The sequence below is a fragment of the Octodon degus genome, unplaced genomic scaffold, assembly GCF_000260255.1.
Source record: "Octodon degus isolate 3935 unplaced genomic scaffold, OctDeg1.0 scaffold00009, whole genome shotgun sequence".
NCBI classification, from domain to species: Eukaryota; Metazoa; Chordata; class Mammalia; order Rodentia; family Octodontidae; genus Octodon; species Octodon degus.
This window is the reverse complement of record NW_004524585.1, coordinates 13,771,802-13,778,179: the sequence shown is the minus strand read 5'-3', so window position 1 is coordinate 13,778,179 and position 6,378 is coordinate 13,771,802. Positions and strand designations below refer to the sequence as shown.

Here is a 6,378-nt window from a genome sequence, read left to right as displayed (position 1 = left end):
CGGTTCAATCCCCCAGCACCACATGCCAGCCAGCCCCGCCCCCTGGTGGGCTGAGCTGGCCACACACACACTAAATAAATAAATAAACAAATAAAAAAAAAAAAAAAAAGCTGTTGCAGTTTGGAGCTGACTTTTGAAAGTAGACTAAGGGGCCTGCTGCAGATGTTTCAGCGCCCCTTGGAGGGCACATCTCTGCTGATGTCCAGGGCAGTGGCTGCACTTAAATTTATGATTCTCCTGTGCCCTCACCCAGTGCTGCTAATCCAGCTGCTTAGGACAGGGTTACTGTGGTGTGGGGCAGAGTCTCTGTCTTCCTGGCCTTCTTCTGAAATGAATCAGCGAAATATTTACCAAAAGGCTGCCCAGAAAAGGTGTGTTGCGTTTGTGCCGCCTAAACAGTGCCATACTTCATGAATTCCTGAATACCACAGCCTCATTGTGAGCCTTGAGCTTGGTCCTGTAAAGCCAGGCTGTAGGAAACACAGGACTGGGCACCATGTGTGAGCCAGGGGAGGCCACATTGCCTCTGGTGTCTCTGGGATGCTGGCATCCTGGGTTTGGATAGTCTCTGGTCTCAATTCTTATATCTGAGGAAAGTGCCAATGCCTCCAGAGGGTGGAATCTGGCGAGACTGCTCCATGCTGTTCAGCAGAATTCTGATGGGAACAGTCATCTCTGCCCAAGTCAGAGACAGGGTAAGGTTAACAGGGATGACCGACTGGGAGCATTAGGCTGTGGCCAAAAGAAAGTTTTGAAGCTGGGCAGAACCCCACTTTGAATTTTGGCTTTGCCACTTACTAGCCACATGATGGAGACAAGATTGGCTGACTCCTCTGGGCCTGAGTTCCTTGTGATGCAAGATGGCACTCCTGCCACCGGCCTCACAGACTTGCTCTGAGTGTGAAGTGAGATAACAAGGATAAAGTGCCTACCCAGTGGCACCATCCCGATGCTCGTCGTCGTGAGTGAGGCTGGGCTGGGGTGGGACCAGAGGAAACACTAGAAGCAAGGCATTCAGCTCTATCTTAGATGCATTTCCTAAGGGTAGGATTGTAGGGGCCACATGGCCATGGGTGATAGTGAAATTCTTCCTACAAAGAAAGAAAAGGATTCCCTTTGCAACATAACCCAAGTGCTTTCATGTCGGGAAGTAGGAAAAGGGACTATCTTCGGTTTCACTGCGTAAACATTTTTGAGCAAAAGTATTTTCAGTTCCTGAGAGTCAAACTCTTTGAACATCTTGGAAGGAAGAAATATTGGAAAACTTTGTTATATTTGGCAGTTTGCATTATTATTATTTTTTTTTTTGTTTTGTTTTCGTTTTTGTTGTAGTTACATACTCGGGAAGTCTTAATTTGTTTAGTTCCAGAACTGAAAACAATGGGTGGGGGCGGAAGAGCTTTCCAACAGGCCTTCCCGCAGTGGAAGGGCCACTTTCTACAGGAGGGAGCAAGCCATCCATCCCATGGCGCATGTGGACCACCACCTCTTCTACTTGCTGCTAGGGCTCTTTTGCTTTGTCTGAGAGCAGACTCCTTAGTGCTGAGCCCTACACCCCTGTATGAGAGACTTTTATCTTGGTGTTGGCAAAATCCCCCAACTTAGGGGAAGATCCCTATCTTGTGGGCTAAAGCGCCAGAGAGGGCTTCTTCACTTCTTTCTCTTTTTCTTTGGATCCAGTTTTGACTGCTGACGTCTCTTTTCTTCCTAAGAGTCCTTTTCTACCATCTCTAAGGCTTTGTGCTTTCATACTCTCCTGCTCCATCGTACGTCTCAGGACCAGTTTCTCCAGCAGATATGTATCTTCTCCCTGCTAGATTCCTGACCATGGCTCACAAGGTGTGAGATGACAGCTGAGCAACTTGTACTGCATTCCTACTGGAAAAAGAGTAGGAGCCAGGAAGGAAGGCAAGGAGTGGCCATAGAAATTCTAGTCTGTGAAGAGCTCCAGGCTCTTCTGGAAATTGGCTTTGCACAGGTTGAAAGTAGACTGAGGGTGTGAGTGGGAGTGACTGCTGATTGCGCTGCGCAGGGAATGGGAGGTGGCCAGCTGAGAGCTAATGCTCTTGGCTGGACAGGGCTTGGGGATTCTGAACCTGAGTACTCTAGGGTGAGAGGCCGGAAGGGAAGGAATCCAAGATGATCCAGCAGTTACAAGCCCATTTGGCTGAGAGACTTAACACTGACATGGATGGAAGTCAGAGAACTGAAATGTGAGCCCACTCATAATTGTTTTTAGCACACTTAGGTCACAGTATTCAAATGGTACAGAAATGTATTCCTTGAATATCTTCTGTCTCCCGTATGAAGAGACCCCTTCTTGGAGGTCATCTCTGTCATTGTGTTCACTGGGTCTTTCCTGAAGTACTGTAAGCCAGCAGTTAGACAACTATGACCCATGAATTACAGTAGCCTACCACCTAATTTTATAGGGCTCTGATCTAAGAACGTGCCTATATTTTATTTTGTTTTATTTTTGTGGTATTGGGGATGGAGCCCAGGCTCTCTGCTTTTACATATGCAGGCAGAGTTGAATAGTTGCAGCTGCAGCCCTCCAGGCTGAAAGTATCAGGTGTCCAACCCTTTACCTAAAGTGTGTTGACTCCTGCTCTAGGCCAATATAACCATATTGGGAGTTATAAATTATTTTTAATCCAAATGTAGCCTACTAAGTTAACTCTACCTTTATTCATGATGCCTTGATGGAAGTGATGCATCAGTAGTATAATGTTAGTCATCGCGTGGTCAGTCTGAATGTGACTCAGTCATGCCAAGTTAAAGCGAAGGCTGGTTCTTCTCCCTGGGTAACAGGCATCCCAGAGATGGAGATGTGAGGGACAGCTGCAGAGAGGAAGGACACAGTGCAAATCTGTGACCCTCGCCTGATGGCCAAATATTTCCCTCACAGAAAGGTAGCCTTGCAATCTGAGCACTGTACAGAGTAAACCTAGGAGGCTAATATACTAGCAGAAAGACAGTGAATGAGAAGCACAAAACCAACCCCTGAAGGGACAATAGCTACTAAGGGCAATTTATAGTCTTCTTTCTGAGTCAGGAGTAAGCCAGTAACAGGAACCATAGAATAATGAACAGCAAGGGGAGTGACATGAATTAAGTGCCTACTGCATGCCTACCACCTTGTGAGTATCTCCTCATTTTGCTCTCTGGGGTGGCATCATTAAACTCATTTTTAAAAATGAGGAAGTTGAGGCTCAATGAGGCAGGGGACTTGTTTCTTGCAGTCAGTGATCAAGGGAGAGTCGATTGCTTTGAAGCCCAGTTCCATCTGACTTCTAAAGCATCTTATTTCCATGTTATTAGCCACATTGAGCTGGGAGTCCCTCCTTAACTCTGCCAAGACCTTGTACTTTCTGGTCCAGCTTTCTCATCTGCAAAAGGAGGGCTCTGTCAGCCTGACTGCTGCCGTCCCTTCCTAGAATCACTTGGCCTGATTCTATCATGGGTAGAGACCTAAGGGCAAGAGAGGCACAAGAAGAATGCTGTGCTGAAAAACAGGAGAGGACGGGAAGGTGGGTCCAGCAATGTGTATGTTGTGCTCAGTTATCTGAATCAGACCCTTAAGGGGGGGGGAGAGAGAGAGAGAGAGAGAGAGAGAGATTGAGGATTGAACCTGGAGCCTTCACACTGAGCTACATTTCCAGTCCCTGTTTTATTTTTCATTTTGAGGCAGGATCTCACTAAGTCTGGATTTCTAGGATTGGGCTTGAACCTATGATCCTCCTGTGTCAGCCTCCCAAAGACCCTTAGGAAAATATTGTTCCTTGATATGGAAGAGGAGTCTGAAAATTTCTGTTCCTACACCGAGCACTTGCCTGTCACCCTCGCTGGGGGAGCTGTGGACGCACCTGCCAGGTCTCTCCCATGCCTGCTGCAGGCTTTCTGGAGGCCCTGCCGCAGGGAGCTGTGTGGTGTTACCAGGGAGCAGGGTGGTGAGCCCACGGCCAGCAGGGAGCCAGCCGGGGGTGTGCCTGTGTTTATGTAGGATCCAGCCAACCTGCAGTTTCAGATTTCAGACCCAGCTTTTTTGGGAAACTTTCCTTTGGTTTTCAGTCAGCGCAGGAGCAAGGAGAGAGCAGCACCGGACCTTGCTGGGGGAATTCTCTCGTCCCGGCTTTCTCCCTGTCTCCTCCTTTGTCGCAGGAGCTGCTTTCACCACCCTTGGCAATTTTCTCGGATCAAGAGTTTTGCTTCTTTCCTTTTCTGTCAGCGGTCTGCATCCCCCTTGTGGGACTCTGAGTTTCCGTATCAGGTAAATCAGTGCTTCTGGGGAGCTTGGCTGGGAAGATCTAGGGCTACTCCAGCCTTTCAAGGAGAGAAGGGGCAGGGAGAAAGATGCACAGCACATGTGTTTGGGCACAGAGGAGCTTGCTGCAGCCAGAGGGATGGGGGTACTTCTAGTCATAGTTTGGTTGCAAATCACTTTCTGCGTTCTCTTCCTTTCACTTACCCCTTCTTTCTCTCCTTGAAGTCTTCTAGCAGAAATTGAGAGAAAATTCTCTTCTCTCGCATGGTGGGGGTTGCGGAGGGAGCCTAGAGACCGGACATGTGCTAGAGGTGCACCCAGGGGACCTGTGCCTCTAGAGTGAGCTCTGGCTTTGGCAGGCCCTTGGTGTACTTCTCATAAGACTAACTTGACCTGGCATGGGGTCTATCATGATCTTGATTTACAGGTAGCTTGAACCAGCCTAAGGGATCAAAGCTCTGAGAAATAAGCTCCCGGAGTACTTTCTCCTCGATGTCTCAGAAGGGTCAGGAATGAGGCTAATGTGTTGGGTGGGTGGGTGGGTGGGGCTGGCATTCTGCCCGAAAGCAGAGATTTGGGTAAGGAGGTGATTGGTGGGTGATGGGTAAGGCTGGCTGAGAGCCATTCTGTTTTCCCTGGGTGCGTGTGTTATCAGCTGCATGTAGTAAAGATCAGAGAACTACCTGGTACAGGACTGGTGGGCAGGCAGGCTGGCCTGGCCTCACTGCCAGAACCCATTTGAGCCGTGACTGCGCCTGTGGGCAGTGGGTGCTGTGAGGCAGGATGCAGAGAGAGTGGCGGATGGGCCAGGACGGATGAGATTCGGCAAGAGGCTGGGGGTGGTTTTGGAAAGGCAGATTTGGGGCAGTGAGATATGCACTGGAAAAGGCGTGTCTACAGAGTGCTAGAGGCAGTAGGTAGGTGATTAGGAAGGAAGGAGAGGAGGCTGGGGAGTCCAAGCTCTGATGCATCCTAAAGTACAGCCAGCCAGATCTCTACTCTCCACAGAGACATAATCTAGTGTAGATGAGAAACTAGGGTTTGGCTTCTGATTCTGAATATAATGAGGTAATGTGTGAGAGGCCATGTTGGCTGGGCAAAATACAGTAGAAACACATTTTGAATGTAAGAAATCAGTGCAGGTGAAGTTGGGAGGCAACTGCACAATTATTTGTTGACAATGTAATTAATAGGTCATTCAGTTTGGTTATTTCTGAAACTATGGGCATTAAAAATTGTGGGGACAGGCTGGGGAGATAGCTCAGTGGTCTAGGTGCCTGCCTGGCAAGCTCAAGGGCCCAGGTTCGATCCCTGTTACTACATGCCATGCCATACTGGCCCTAGAACCCTGAGCTTGTTGTGCCAGCCACCATGGTGGTGCACACCTGTAATCCCAGAGCTAGAGAAGCTGAGACAGGAGGATGGCTATGAGTCCAATCTGTGTAGTGAGACCCTGTACCCCCCAAAAAAATTGTGGGGAAAGGCTGAAGCTGCAGATTGACCATACATGTAGGGCTAGAGCAAGGCCCACCCCAAGAACGTGGGAGCCAGGTGAACAAGTTGTTAGGCAGAGGGGATTCACCTGACATCAACTTAGGCATCTTGTTTTCTGAAAGGATTCTCCCTGACCTCAGATATTTGCCTTCACGGTTCTTCCCCTGGCAGTTTCCCAAGAGCTGCGATGCATGTAGAAAAAAATAAATTTTTTTGTTTTTGTTTTTGTCACCAGCTATTTCCAAGTGGAATTTCTTACATCACTGTATATTTAAGAGATTGTGCTGTGCATAATTTAAGGCAAAAGACAGTAATAGCCATCTTCTTTCGTTCAGGCGTGCTGTACTTCCCAGCTCAGACCCAGTGCACTGTCATAATCACATTACCAGTCTGACTCAAATAAGCAAATGCCCTGACAGCTCTGTTTCTTCCCTGGAAGATTTCACAGTGTAGCTGTGGTTCTGTAAAGAGGATGAAGAGGGCTGGGGAGATGGCTCAGTGGAATAAGCACTTCCCTGGCAAGTGCAAGGGCCTGAGTTCAATCCCTGGTTCCGCAAAAAAAAAAAAAAAAAAAAAAAAAAAAACTAGATTACCTGAGATTAACCTTTGGTGGCATCTTT

General features: G+C 48.2%; 1 protein-coding gene across 13 annotated transcripts in view; it reads left to right on the top strand.

Annotated features, from left to right (window-relative positions):
• Plekha6 (pleckstrin homology domain containing A6) overlaps positions 1-6,378 on the top strand; it is a 136,013-nt gene that overhangs the window by 59,351 nt on the left and 70,284 nt on the right. The window contains exon 1 of one of the 13 annotated variants that reach the window (XM_023708290.1): positions 4,250-4,270. The exons of the other annotated variants lie outside the window; for them this stretch is intronic. The gene's annotated coding sequence lies outside the window, so the exon portion shown is untranslated. Of the gene's footprint in view, positions 1-4,249; positions 4,271-6,378 lie in introns of those variants that run through there. 13 annotated transcript variants of the gene reach the window in all.